This window comes from Hemicordylus capensis, chromosome 4 (genome assembly GCF_027244095.1).
Source record: "Hemicordylus capensis ecotype Gifberg chromosome 4, rHemCap1.1.pri, whole genome shotgun sequence".
In the NCBI taxonomy this organism is placed as follows: Eukaryota; Metazoa; Chordata; class Lepidosauria; order Squamata; family Cordylidae; genus Hemicordylus; species Hemicordylus capensis.
Window position 1 is genome coordinate 105,264,233 of NC_069660.1, and position 14,679 is coordinate 105,278,911.

Below are 14,679 nucleotides of genomic sequence, written 5' to 3' on the forward strand. Positions count from 1 at the left end.
TTTGAAGGGGTGGGTGGGTGGGTGGAAGAGCAAACGCTGCCTGCTTCCCCTGGGGGGGGGGGAGGGGGTTATTTACTGCGGAGGACGGACGGCGAGGGAAAGCGCTGAATCGCTTCCTGTTCGGGACACTCAGGGTTTTACCCAACCAAGTTGCTCCCCCTCCTTCCTTTACTAGGAAGCGGGAGAGAAATTGGGGCGGGGGAGGGATGTACTTGTGGGGGAACCAAGGAAGCGTTGCTTTTGGGGAGGTGGTGGAGTGAGGCAAGGCGGGCGCTTTACTGACGCTGGAGTATGTTGCCCCATCTTTTTTGCTAGAAAATTTCGGTCGTGACGCTTAAAGCGGGAGTGTTTTTTTATTTGAAAATCCTGATGCTCTTGCTCACCTCCCCCCCACCCCCAGGATGGCAGTATGCATTTGGAGCTAGCTGAGGACTATATGCTTCTTTGGGTTGCAAATGTGGTTAAAGGTTCAGCTCTGAATCTGGAATATATAATTTTAAATGATTAAATTCATTTCATACACTGGTATCCTGCCTTCATTCACGAAGCTCAAAGTGGTGTTTAGCCTCACAAGAAAGTTCTGAAGTAGATTAGGCTTGTGATTTCCCCCAAACTACTGAATAGGGATTTGAATCTGGATTTTCTGCATGTATGCATCACTTATTACATTCCATTGATTCGCTTTACTGTTGAGATATTGGTCTGCTGGTTTTTTTACATTAAAAAAGAAAGTAATATATGATGTGTAGTGAGAAAGTTCTCTTGACCGTGCAAGTTTGAAGTTGTTTGGTTTAGAGACAAACTCATTAACATAGGCCTGTAAATTGCAACTCGCCTTGCCCCACTTAGGGTGCTTATATGGGAACATAGGAAACTGCCATATACTGAGTCAGACCACTGGTCTATCTAGCTCAGTATTGTCTTCACAGGCTGGCAGCGGCTTCTCCAAAATTGCAGGCAGGAATCTCTTATACCATCAAGTACTACCACTTAATGCGGCTAAGTCATGGCTCCCAGAGGACCAGCGAGAGTGCCCTAAAATCACCTGCAAACAGAAAGCTAGTGAGCTAGGCAAAACATTCAGGGAAACCCACTCACATTTCTTAAAAGAGTGTGTGGTAGCCAAAAGAGTGTGGCAGGGAGTAAGCAAGCTGTTAGAGTGGCCTGATTTGGAAAAACAGACTTGGGAAGAACTAACCTCGGGTTTGAGTGATAGAACCTCTTTTCGAGGTCCCAGAAAGAAACCTTCAAGGAAACGGGACGGAACGGGTGCCCCCATACTAGGGAATTGGAATGTTCCCCTTCTCGTAATCAGGTTAGTAAACTTGTATGTCATTTATGCAATGCTTCTGCATAGGAATAGGGAGGGAAGACGCTACCAAGAGGTTCACGCAGATGAGACAGTAAATCTCTTCTAGAAAAGTTTGTATGGTTATGGGCAAAAAGACAAGAGTATCTCTTCTAAACAGCAATGAGACAAATTATGGAAATGGACGTCGGACGTAACCCCCCCGATTACCTGATGTGCCTTGTAATCCCCCACCCCCGAGTTACAGTACTACCTGCATATACTTCATAACTTGTGTGTTTCCAAATCCTTGTGTGTAAATCTTTGTAGATATATCATGTACAAACAACCACTTTGTATATAATTGTGCTTTGGCAACGTACTGTATGCTTTGGTAGTTTGTTTGTTCAATAAAAAAATCTTGTCCTATTAAAATAAAATAAAATCTTGTCCTATCTTGGAGAAGCCAGGGAGGGAACTTGAAACCTTCTGCTCTTCCCAGAGCAGCTTCATCCCCTGAGGGGAATATCTTGCAGTGCTCACACATCAAGTCTCCCATTCAGATGCAACCAGGGCAGACCCTGCTTAGATAAAGGGACAAGTCATGCTTGCTTCCACAAGACCAGCTCTCCTCTCCTCTCCTGGGCAATAATGTACTTCTGTGGTGCCTCCATCATGCATTTAAAAAGTGACATTAGTGTAGTGGCCTGATTCATGTTTTCATGTTCCTCCCCCCCACTTTTTTTGTGTGTGTGGTGGTGGTAGTAGTGGGGGAGGCATCGTGCAAATCAGGCAATTTTCTATATTGGTCTCCATATGGAGCACCATTGCTACATGTTGCATTTTATGTAAGGTGCTTCTCCAGGCATATTTAATTGCCTCCTGGCTGAATGTCTAAAGTGTTGCTGATGACCAAGGATTAACTTTTTCTTCTCACTATTTATTTATATATGGTTTTCAGATGGTTCCCGTCCCCAAAGAGCTCCGTCTAAAAGAAATACAAGGCAGATACCAGCAGCATCACTGCAGAGATAGTGCATTGGGGATGAATAGGGCCAATTGTTCTCCTTTTGCCTAATAAATGACAAAGAGAATGCCCCTCTAAAAGATGACCCTTTTCCCACTTAGCAAAGTTTATTAGGCCACAAATGATTGACCTATGCATTTGTGGGCAGGTAGTTTAGGCTGAAAATGTTATTACATGGTAACTCTTTTGATTTTTATTTGTAAGGCTACTTTATATTGAGGAGAGCTAGTTTTGTGGTAGCAAGCAGGACTTGTCCCCTTAGCTAAGCAGGGTCTGCCCTGATTGCATATGAATGGGAGACATGCTGTGTGAACACTATAAGATATTCCCCTTAGGGGACGGAAACGCTCTGGGAAGAGCAGAAGGTTCCAAGTTCTGTCCCTGGCATCTCCAAGATAGGACTGGGAGAGATTCCTGCCTGCAACCTTGGAGAAGATGCTGCCAGTCTGTGTAGATAATACTGAGCTAGATGGACCTATGGTCCGACATGGTATATGGCAGCTTCCTATGTTCCTAAATTACTTTTTATTTTATTGTCAAAATCAAGGAGTACCATAGTCAGATCATTTTACAACATGATGTCGATAGCACTTCTTCCTCAAAAATTGTGCACTTCAAACTTGTTTGAGGGAAGGCATTGTATTTCAATATATATCCTCCCCATAGAAACTTCACACTTTATCTGGAAGCTTCTTCTTGCTATAGGAATATTCACAACTTTATATACATGGGCTTGGTGAAATAATCCATTTCAGTTTTTATAGTATGAAAATGACTGAAGCCTTACTATTGCTTTGTTTCTGTGGCCAAATTGGCCACACATCTATAGTCTTTACAATCATTACTAGTTTTCTAAAAGAGATGCAACTTTTTGAAGTCTCATTAGTTGCTTGGAAATGGCCAGTTTTGTGCTTGACTTGATGGGAAAGCTTGCCCGGTTAAAGAGTGCTGTTAGAGAAACTAATAATAGCAACACTGGCAATATTCTGTTGCCATATATATTGGCTCTATATCACTGATTTAGTAACATAATGAATTACAGTTGCAGAATAGTGTACAAAGCCTCAAGACTCATGGAGAGAGGTACTTTTGTTCTTAGGTTTATCCATTATGGACAGCTTGATGATTGCTCATAATTCAGTATAGAAAACACAAATTGGAAAAAAGTTGATACACTGTAATTCTCAGGAAGCAACATGAGAACCTTAAGCATTTTAAACACAAACTTTTCATCTTCTCCTCCTCCTGCCTTTTCTGCTTTTGTTTCATACCCCTCCCCCTTCTTGTTGTAATGACTGATGTAGCATGAAAAATGTGAATAAAACTATTAATTTAAAATTTTACTCTTGGGGGTATCTTGCTGAGATACACATGAAATGCTGTCATTTCACCCCTGCTAATTTGGCAAAGAGGCACCTTTTAACATGGTGATTCTCTTATTTAGCAGGAGGAGAGTAACTGGCCCTATCCACCCCCAGCACTGCACCTCCAGTGTCTGTTGCTGGTGTTTGTTTCTTTTAGATTGTGAGCCCTTGGGGACAGGGAGCCATCTTGTTTATTTGTTATTTCTCTGTATAAACCGCCCTGAGCTATTTTTGGAAAGGCGGTATAGAAATCGAATGAATGAATGAGTGTTGGCAAGTGCATGCTCTATCTCATTCTTGACACTTACATATTAGTGTGGCAAGGTTCTGCCTGTTTTACAAATACAATCTACAAAGGCTGGTTTCTTGTGATGCAAGCAAACTTGTAATTCTCAACGCACTTTGGAAATCATCGCATTGTGTGGGAACAGAAGAGTTTGTGGATAAGTGCAGCAGTTAGATAAATGCCTTGCTACTAATTAATAGAAACTGCTCTTGCTTCTGGAAAAGCTAAATCTAAGGCTTCATCATGTATGACATAGCCCATGTTCAGTAGGAAGTCCTAATGATGTTGGCAGAATGACAGATGGGCCATTTGATGTGACCTAGGCTCTCCCACAGATGAGATGCTCAGTAACTTATGCCAGTTTATACTGTATCTGTATTTTGGAGATTTAGTTAGTGGGTAACCTAAAAGGTTTACTCTTCTTTTTACCAGAAGAAAACACTAATACTTTTATTTAATTCCAAAAGTCACATGGATATCAATCAAACTTTAATTTACTTTTGAGAGGCAATATAAACTTGAGATATCAGAAACACTGAAAGCATTCATTTCTGTTAACTGAGTTGAGCGGAAAACAAAAGACTGAATTTCTGGGGTGCTACAGGCCTATGTGTGGAGGCCCTAGGAATGTTCCTTTCTCTTGGGTTCTAGCTTTGTTTATGGGACATAAGAGCTATGGCACAGATATACTTTGCAAGTGCTCTGAAATAATGATTAGTAACCAAGTCAGGGTATTCAGTTATAATTAATGGGAAATCTCAAATGTTTTATTTCTGAATCTTCCAGATAAGAACTTTGGAAGAGCTTTGCAGGATCAGGCCCAAGGCCTACTTAGTCCAGCACCCTGATTCCCACAGTGACAGTGGCTCACTGCCTTGGGAAATCACACAATCAGGAGATGAAGGCATGCCCCTTTCCCTGCCATTGCTCCTCTGCAGCTAGTATTTAGAGGCATCCTGCCTCTGAACACAGAGATAACCACCAGGACTAGTAGCCACTGATAGACTTATCCTCCATGAATTTGTCTAAGCCCCACTTAGAGCAATCCAAGCTGGTGGCCTTCACCACATCCCATGACAGAGAATTCTGTCATGTTTTCATTGAAAGCAAATTATATGCTTTCAAACTTTTTTCAGTCGCGTGGACTATGTATATTTTAAGAATGAAGGTGAAATCATTGTCATTGTAAGAATAGTGCCAATGTGATATAGTGACTGAGACTCGCAGATTCAGATCCCTGTTCAGCTATGCAGTTGACTGGGTAGCTTTGGGCAAGTTGCATCTCTCAGCCTCACCTGCTCATCGGGGGTGGCTTTGAGGTTTTAAAAAACTGCTCTGAGTTCCTTGAAGGAAGAGTAGGATTCTCAAGTCAAGGAAAACTTGCATGTAAGTTGTAGAGGATCATGTCTTCCTCATTTTCAGGCATAATGCAAACTAACATAAACACAGTTGTTTGTAAATGGATATTTGTCAAAAGTGATCTCATTTTTGTGACTTGAATTAAATTAAAATCAGCAACAATATAAACTTGGATCAAATGCTGTAACTTACAGGCAGGATAAAATTAAAAAGGCAATTATATTCTGTAACAAAGATGATAAAACTACAGTTTTAACTTTCTCAAAGTTCTAAAACAGTCCTTTGGGTAAGAATGGATTTCAAGATATGTACGTATTCCAGGTAAAGTGTGTCGTTGAGTCAATGTCGACCTCTGGCGACCACAGAGCCCTGTGGTTTTTCTTTGGTAGAATCCAGGAGGGGTTTACCATTGCCCTCTCCCGTGCAGTATGAGTAGGATCTAGAAAATAGCTGACATTGTAAACCCCATCTCGGTGTGTTGAAACCTCACACAAGTGTTTGTCAAGTTTATGAAATTGGCAAAAAATTGAACATTGATTGCACAGTTCTCTATGGGGGTAGTTAACATTGGTCATAAGTAGTGGTGTGCACGGCCCACGGAAGCGTGGTCTGATGCCGTGGGGATGTTGCTTTAAGGGCGGGGGGGTTGTACTTACCCCTCCCACCGCTTTCCCTCCTCCGGTGCCCCATTTTTTAGCGAAATCTTCGGGGCGGCAGTGTGCCTCCCTGCCACCCCTGCCCCCTTGTTCTTCCTCAAATCTGGACGTAATATGGATGCAGGCGCCCACCACCGCGCATGTCACAGTGACATGTGTGAAGCGTGCGGCGGCGGGCACCTGCACCCGTATTACTTCCAGATTTGAGGAACAACAAGGGGGCAGGGGTGGCAGGGAGGAACACTGCCGGCCCAAAGATTTTGCTAAAAAATGGGGCACTGGAGGCGGAAAAGTGGCAGGAGGGATAAGTACACCACCACCCCCGCCGCCCTTAAAGCAACACACACACACCCGTCGGCGGTTCATCGAACTGCCGGACAAGCAGACCGGTTCACAGGCCTCCAACATGGCCTGTGAACTGGTTCGTGCACATCCCTAGTCATAAGTAGGGATGTGCACGGAACAGGGCAGATAAAGTTTGATGGTGGGGGGAATAACTTTAAGGGCTGGGGAGGGTGCACTTACCCCTGCCTCGGCTTTCCCCCTGCTGGCGCACCATTAGTGCCCAGCATATGCATGTGCACTAGGTACTTCCGGCCAAAGAGGGAATGGGGCGGCAGGGAGGTATGCTGCTGCCTTGACAGAACCTTTACTAACAGAGTGCCAGTGGGAACGGGGAACGGAGGGAGGGGTGAGTACACCCTCCTCCACCCTTAAACCTATCCCCCCCCCCCGCCCGAGCCTTCGAACTGCCTGGTGTTCAAACCTGTTCAGAGGCCTGTAAAAGGGCCTTCGAACAGGTTCATGTATATCCCTAATCATAACTGCCTTTCTGGATCAGGCCCAAAGCCTATCTAGTTCAGCATCCTGTTTTTCACCAGTGGCCCACCAGATGCCTCTGGGAAGCTGAGGGTATGCCCTTTCTCCTGCTGTTGCTCCCCTGCAACTGACATTTAAAGGCATCTTGCCTCTTAGATTAATTACGCATTGTGTGAAAAAGTACTTCCTTTTGTCAGTTCTTGGCAATCAGTTTCACGTGATGACCCCCAGTTCTAGTGTTATGCGAGAGGGAGGAAAAATATTCCCCCTCTGCTCTCTTCACACCAGGCATAATTTATAGACCTCTGTCATGTCGTACCTCAGTCTTCTTTTTTCTAAACTAAAAAGCTCCAGGTGTTGTAACATTGCCTCATGAGGAAGGTGCTCTAGGCCCCTGATCATCTTGGTTGCCGTCATTGGCACATTCTTCAGTTCTGTGATCTTCTTTTTGCGGTATGCTGCCCAGAACTGTATATTGTACTCCAAATATAGCCACACCATAAATTTGCATAAAGGCATTATGATATTAGCAGTTTTATTTTAGTCACCTTCCTAATGATTCAAAGCATGGAATTAGCCTTTTTCACAGCTGCCGCACATTGCCAACACTTTCAACAAGGTGTCCATCACGACCCCAAAATCCCTCGGCAGGTCAGTTACTGACAGCTCAGACCCCATCAGCATATATACCCCAATATACATCACTTTACACATGTTTACATTAAACCGCATCTGCCATTTTGTTGCCCACTCCCCAGTTTGGAGAGATCCTTTTGGAAGCTCCTCACAATCTGTTTTGGATTTCACTATCCTAAATAATTTGTTGTCATCTGGAAAGTTGGCCACTTCACTGTTTACCCCAACTTCTAGGTCACTTATAAATAAGTTAAAAAGTACTGGTCCCAGCATTGGTCTCTGAGGAACACCACTTCTTACTTGGCTCCATTTAGAGAACTGTCCATTTATTTCTACCCTCTGTTTCCTGTCCTTCAACCCGATACCAATCCACAAATGAGCGTGTCCCCTTATCCCATGACTGCTACGTTTTCTCAATCATCTTTGATGAGGAACTTTGTCGAAAGCTTTTTTAAAAGTTCACATATACTATGTCAGCCGGATCACCTTTATCCACAAGTCTGTTGACACACTCAAATAACTCCCAAAAGGTTGGTGAGACAAGATTTACCTTTGCAGAAGCCATGCTGGTTCTCCTTCAGCGGGACCCTGTTCTTCTATATGCTTTATTCTTGAGTGCTTTCCATCAATCTGCCCAGAAGAGACATTAAGCTAGCCAGCCTGTAATTTCTCAGATCCCCCCCGGATCGGTTTTACATTGGCTACTTTCCAGTCCTGTGGTACAGAGCCTGATTTTAGGGATAAGTTACACATATTTGCAAGGATATCGGCAATTTGACATTTGAGTTCTTTAAGGAGACTTGGATGTATTCCATCTTGCCCTGTCGATTTGTTAATTTCTAACTTTTCCAGACAGTTTAGGATGTCATCTCTATCTGACTCAGGTTTTTAGCCTCCATCCCTGAGAAGCTCAGTTTGGGAACAGGTATATGATCAGTATCCTCTGCCATGAAGATAGATGCAAAGAACTTGTTTAGCTTCTCTGCAGTCTCCATATCCTGCTTAATAATCTCTTTCACGCCCTCATCATATAACAGAACTGCCTTCCTTGCAGTTTTCCTGCTTCTGATGTATTTTTTTGTAATTCGCATTGATGCTTTTAGCTAAATGTTCCTCAAACTATCTTTTCACCTCCTTATTGTTGTCTTGCATTTCTTTTGCCAGAGTTTGTGTTCCTTTATGTTCCCTTCATTTGAGTAGGCCTTCCAATTTCTGAAGAAAGTCTTCTTTCCCTTTATAGGATTCTTGACTTTACTTGTTAGCCATGCTGGTATCCTTCAGGACTTGGTGGTACCTTTTCTCCTTTTTGATGTACATTCTAACTTGTCTTCTATTATTGTGGTTTAAACTCTGTGCATTCTGGAGTGAAGGGACTCTCTTCATTTTTCCCTTTCAGTTTTCTTTTCACCAAACTCCTCATTTTAGAGAAGTTTCCTCTTCTGAAGCTCATAGTATCTGTGTTAGACTTCCTCGGCAGTTCTCTCTTTGCATCCGTGCTGAATTTGGTCACACTATGGTCACTGTTCCCTATAGGTTCCATGACAGTGACCTCTCGCACCAAGTCTTGTGCACCGCTCAGGATTAAGTCCAAGGTCATCTTCTTTCTGGTTGGTTCCATGACCAACTGTTCTAGCGCACAGTCTTTCAGCATATCTAGAAATCTGGCCTCTTTGTCATTACTTGAATGTGAATTTACCTAGAGTGTGTGTGGGTAATTGAAGTCACCCATTATTACAGCTCTGTCTCTCTTTGATATCTCCCTAATTTCCTTCTGCATCTCCCAGTCACTGTCAGTGTTCTGATCAGGAGGGCGATAACATGTTCCTTGTAGTACATTTCCTTTCAGGTCTTGTATTGATACCCACAGAGTTTCTGTGGAGTCCTCTTGTCTTCCTAAATTTTCTAGCTTATTAGATTCTATCCTTTCTTTGACACACGATGCTACTGCAGCCCCAGTTCACCCCTCCCTGTCCTTTCTATAGAGTTTATATCCAGGAATAACTGTGTCCCACTGGTTCTGTGTTGCACCATGTTTTTGTTACACCCACTAATCTATGTTTTCATTAGCAACCAAGCACACCAGCTCTCCATATTGGCTTGGAGGATGTGGTGCAGGCCTGCTGAGTAGGTGGCATGAGGTGGGTGTGAGAGTTTGTAAGGGAAGAGAGTGGAGGGGATCTGAGAGCAGTCAGTAAGACCACTCCATTTGTCCCACCTTCCTCCTGTTCACATTCTGCATCCAGCCTTTCTGAGGCTAACCAAGAAGTCATGACCCTTGATATGTAGTTCTTGCCCTCTCACCATGACACAATGCTGTTCTCTCTGGGATCTTCTTAAAACTCTTTACTTTTCCACAGTTGTCTGATGTCATCCTTAACAATGGGTTATGCGCCAATCATGCCTCAGGAAGTAGATTTTTAAAGCAAAAGGTTACATCCGGTAGTTTGGTAGGAGTCACCCAAAACACCCAGTTCTGTTCCTGTCTTGTCTCAATGAACAGCACCTTATCAGAGCTCTGATCAACTCCTTTTCAGGTGAGTTTCCTCTTGCCCCTGCCCCCATCTCCAGTATGCAAGGGTCGGAAGGGAGTAATTGTTTTCAGTTCGTTTGACTACAAATTTATTAAATACATTTCTAGTTTGATTCATCTGACTGGCTCTGTTGTTTCTCAGTTGGTCCCCCCCCTTTTTTTTTCTTCTGCTCCCGCCTCTTCCATACTGCTCCTGATGGAGCTGTCCCATGCTGGGGACCTTTTTGGGGGGGTTCCCTTTCTGAAGGGCACCAATCAGAGAGCAAAACTTCCTAAAAAGAGGGAGACAATGCATCACCACCACGCGGTTCCAAGCATTCGTACTCTCCCTCCTCTGTCGATGCGGCTATCTCGTCTGCTCCTACAGTCCCCACAGTGGCGACTGCTTTGCCCACTATGGCTTTGCAGCCGGCGAATCCCTCCAAGAAAGTCTCCAAAAAGATGAGGCACCTTAAGGAGGAGAGCGCCAAGCGTCCTAAAAAACCTAAGCAGCTACATGAACGCTCCAAGCGGCACAGGAAGAAATTAAAACTGCCAGTAGCCAGACTGAACGAATGGCTGCTCCTCCAAGCTGTGTGCCAGCAGCATTTGCCACAACGCTTACCTCCCAACATTTTACAGTTCAGGGCGGCACAGATGCGGTTGCTAATCCACTGGGTGCTTTATTCACGCCTGTGCCAAAGATACCTGTTGACAGAGTCCCCCCTCCCCTCCCCCTCCCACCTCCATATCAGAACATCTCAAGAGGATGGCGAATCAGAAAGCAGACTACATAAGACAAAAGAACATAGACCCAGCAGAATGGGCCTTACACCCAGAAGTCTTAGACCTGATGACCTTCATATTAGTTCACCCCAGCATGGATCTATTTGCCTCTCCACTAAATCACCAGCTTCCAAGGTACTTCACAAGGTATTGGTATCAATCTCCACTGGTGGAGGCAACGGATGCCTTACTGGCCCCTTGGCCCCTGGAGCTCCTATACACATTTCCTCTGACAGCCATCTTAGCCAAGGTGAGTCTAAAAGAACTCATTTGGAAAGGGTCAAACATAATCCGCATCGCTCCACACTGGCCTAGAAGACCATGATTTTTGGATCTGGTCACGCTCCCATTCAAGGATCCGTGGCCTCTCCCTCTCCAGCCAGATCTTCTCTCCCAGGGTCTCATCCTACACCCAGATATGGAATGGCTCCAGCTTCATGCTCAGACATTGAATGCTCCTCGTTGAAGAACAGTGGCTACCCCACATCTGTACAGAATACCATCCTGGCTTCCAGGAGACCTTCAACCGATCGTATATACCAAGCCACCAGGGTGACTTTCTCCCGATGGGCATATAGAAAACACTCCATTCCTACTTTGGTGGGAATCTCAGAAGTTATATCATTCCTCCAGGAGGGCTTAGACATCGGCCTTCGTCCCAACACTTTGCGCAGACAAGTCTCAGCCCTCTCTTTGGTCCTGGACCTAAACCTCCAAGACTTGGCCCCCCTCCATCCTCATCTTAGATGCTTCCTCAAGGGGGGCAATAATCTGCCCCCCCCCACAGATATCCTTCCTTGGACTTCCGCAATGCCCTCACCCAAAAACCATTTGAACGTCTCCATTTGGTTCCCCTCAAGATTTTCTTCTACAAGGTCCTTCTCTTTGTAGCCATTACCTCGGCCCGTAGGGTATCTGAACTTGGAGCCCTTTCCGTACACAAAGAACTCTGCTCCTTTCAGCAAGACAGTCATTTTTCCTCATCTAGACCCCACCTTCCTTCCAAAGGTCAGTTCTCCCTTTCATGTGGTCCTTCCTTCCTTTTTGTCTGTCTCCCATCCATCCCAAAGAAAAGCGTTGGCATACCCTAGATGTCTGCAGAGCTATATGCATTTGCCAATGAGGTACTAAAACCCTTCAGTGCTCCGATTCCCTTTTTGTCTCCTTCCATCCCACTTCCTTGAGAAACAAGGTTTCCATGACTACTTTATCTAAATGGATTAGAGCCACCATCGCCTTGGCCTACAAGGCACTCCGGCTTCTCATTCTTAGTGGCATCACCGCTCATTCCACCCGCAGTGCCAGCATCTTTGATGCATTCTCAGCTAATGCCCCTCTCCAAGTCATATGTCAGGCGGCCACCTGGTATTCTATTTCGCCTTTCATTAAACTCTATAAGATCTCTTCTTTCACTTGGCCCAGGCAGTCTTAGGCTGTACAGTCTTATAACAGGTGGTATAACACACCTGCTGCCCTCCCGATACTCTCTTCTACTTGGGCATGCCCCATTGTTAAGGATGACCTCAGACAACTGTGGAAAAAGAAACATTGGTCTTACTTGTAAAGGGTTCTTTTTCTCAATGTTTGTGGTCATCTGTCCCACCCGCGGATGTGCTTCTTCCTCTATATTCCCATGGGTTTGGGTCTCAGTTGAGGGTGGTGGCTAAGTTCCAGGGTTATTCGTTTTCCCTTCATGTCAAAATTTCACCCCACTATTCTGTGTTTCCCTTCTTGGGGTTGATTCTCTTGTCTTGTTCTGAGTATCCAGAATGTTGGGGCAATATGCTAAATCATTGTAAACCACTTAGAGAGCTCCGGCTATAAAACGGTATATAAATGTAAGTGCTATTGCTATTGCTTATATCCTGCCTAGTACTCGTGAGCGCTCGCTCACTTGCGCTCTCTATTGTTTTTGACTGTTGCCTTTTAGTGCGACAGTTCTGGAACTGGAGGTTTTTGGCACCTCCTACCTAACTACTGGATGTAACCTTCTGCTTTGAAAATCTACTTCCTGTCTTCCTGAGGCATGATTGGAGCACAACCCATTGTTAAGGATGACCTCAGACACTGCAAAAAAGAACACTTGACAGGTAAGACCAATGTTTCTTTCTCAGGCTCCTCGAAAGTTTTTCACAGGCTGAAAACCTGTACACACTTTACTTGTGAGTAAAACCTATTGAAATAGTGGGAATTACTTCTGAGGAAGCCTACTTAGAGCAGGAATATCTGGCTGCTTGTATGTTGAGATACGCTCCCCACAATGAATTTTGCAGGTTCCTTCCACTTCTCAGGTTCCTCCTCCAGAGCCTCTTTGCCCCCTCCCCATGCTTTTTACATAGTTATCCCCCCAGTATTTCAACCTCACCCCCCACCCCATCTTCTCAATTATTTAAACCTTGGATGAATGAAATATTATTTTAAAAGTTCATTGAAAAGGAGTCTGGCTCCTACATTTTTGACCTGGCTACTAGAGATCCAGAGAAAAATTGTCAAGGTCTACATTGTATTATTTTTTCTTCCTGGCTCTGCAAAGACTCTCTTATTGCTTAATACTGAATATATGCAGAAGTAAAGCTGTATTGGGCAATTGTGTGTCAGTTCATGATCATGGGATATCCTATTGTGGGAGAGTTTGACTGTGGCCATGGAAAAAATAAGCCTCTGCCTTGGGATGGAGGAACAGTTCGTATGAAGCTGAGCACACTGTTGTGGGGAGAGCAGAGGAAGTGGGAAACTATCCTTGTGTGAGGTGAGTGAATCTTGTAGGGAAGCTGCTAATATCTGCATTGTACCTCCACCATATGTGACATGTTTATGTGCTATCTGCCTGTTGTGTCTTAGTGTCATAGATAGTCATGCCAGTCCATGATGGGAAATCCTGGGGGATAGATTGGTTGGTTTCTGTTACTGCCACTTTTCAGTACATCTAACACTGAGTGATATATAAAGTAAACCAACCAAATTAGTAATGTTGCTTCTAGATCAAAGAGCATCTATAACTGTTATGATTTATATGCAAATTTCACTTAACTATTAGGCTATGCATCAGAATGTCCAATGCATCAGTATCAGGACTCCTCTTGATACCATAGGAAGATGTCTATTCACGCTATCTCTGTGCAGTTCCAAGCACATCTGGTGTCAACGAGGCCTCTTTTAGCAGAGCCATTTCTGGTGGGAAGCCACACAACGTCAGCTGTGAGAAGTAGTTCCACCCAGAGCTTTGTAAGACATGCTGGTGCTATAGACAAGCTCCAGACTGATACAGGGGGAATTTTGACAACCTGCCCTTTCCTGCTTTGTTACCTGAGGCTACCTTTACCCTGCGAGTGATGGTGCAGAGTGAGTTGACAGAGTCCACTGCATTGCCACATCTGCATACTTCATACTTGCACTTAGTTACAATGTTAGCAACTATTTTTTCTGATCAAACATTAGATTTTTAAAAACTAAAACTCATTTTTTAAAATTTCCTTTTTTAAAATGTTACCTGTAAAAAAACAACCCCAAACCTATGTAGTTTTATAATGTGTCATTTCTCAATGATATCATCATGAATAGGGACTATAACTTCTAATTGTCTATGAACATGCTTGTTAACAGCAGCATGTTGATATGAGAGAACCTGCCCTCTGCAAATTCATGTACGTACACACACACACTCTGAGACTGAGAATGTCAGGCTCTAACTCAAGGATTCTCAAACTTGGGTCCTCAGGTGTTATTGGACTTCAACTCCCATAATCCCCAGCCTCAGTGGCCTTTGGTTGGGGATTATGGGAGTTGAAGTCCAATAACACCTGAGGACCCAAGTTTGAGAATCACTGCTCTAACTTCTCTCTTGAAAAGTGGAAGGAGAACAGAAGTGACAGATGAATAGAGAATTGTTTGTGGTGGAATAGATCTGGGTAAGGGGGAGCCTGGAGACAAATGCACTGAGGGAAAGAAC

At 44.1% G+C, this 14,679-nt stretch overlaps 1 protein-coding gene across 3 annotated transcripts in view; it reads left to right on the forward strand.

Moving 5' to 3' along the window:
- Positions 1 to 14,679, forward strand: part of MIER1 (MIER1 transcriptional regulator) — a 66,352-nt gene that overhangs the window by 537 nt on the left and 51,136 nt on the right. The window contains exon 1 of one of the 3 annotated variants that reach the window (XM_053246564.1): positions 13,395 to 13,479. The exons of the other annotated variants lie outside the window; for them this stretch is intronic. The gene's annotated coding sequence lies outside the window, so the exon portion shown is untranslated. Of the gene's footprint in view, positions 1 to 13,394; positions 13,480 to 14,679 lie in introns of those variants that run through there. 3 annotated transcript variants of the gene reach the window in all.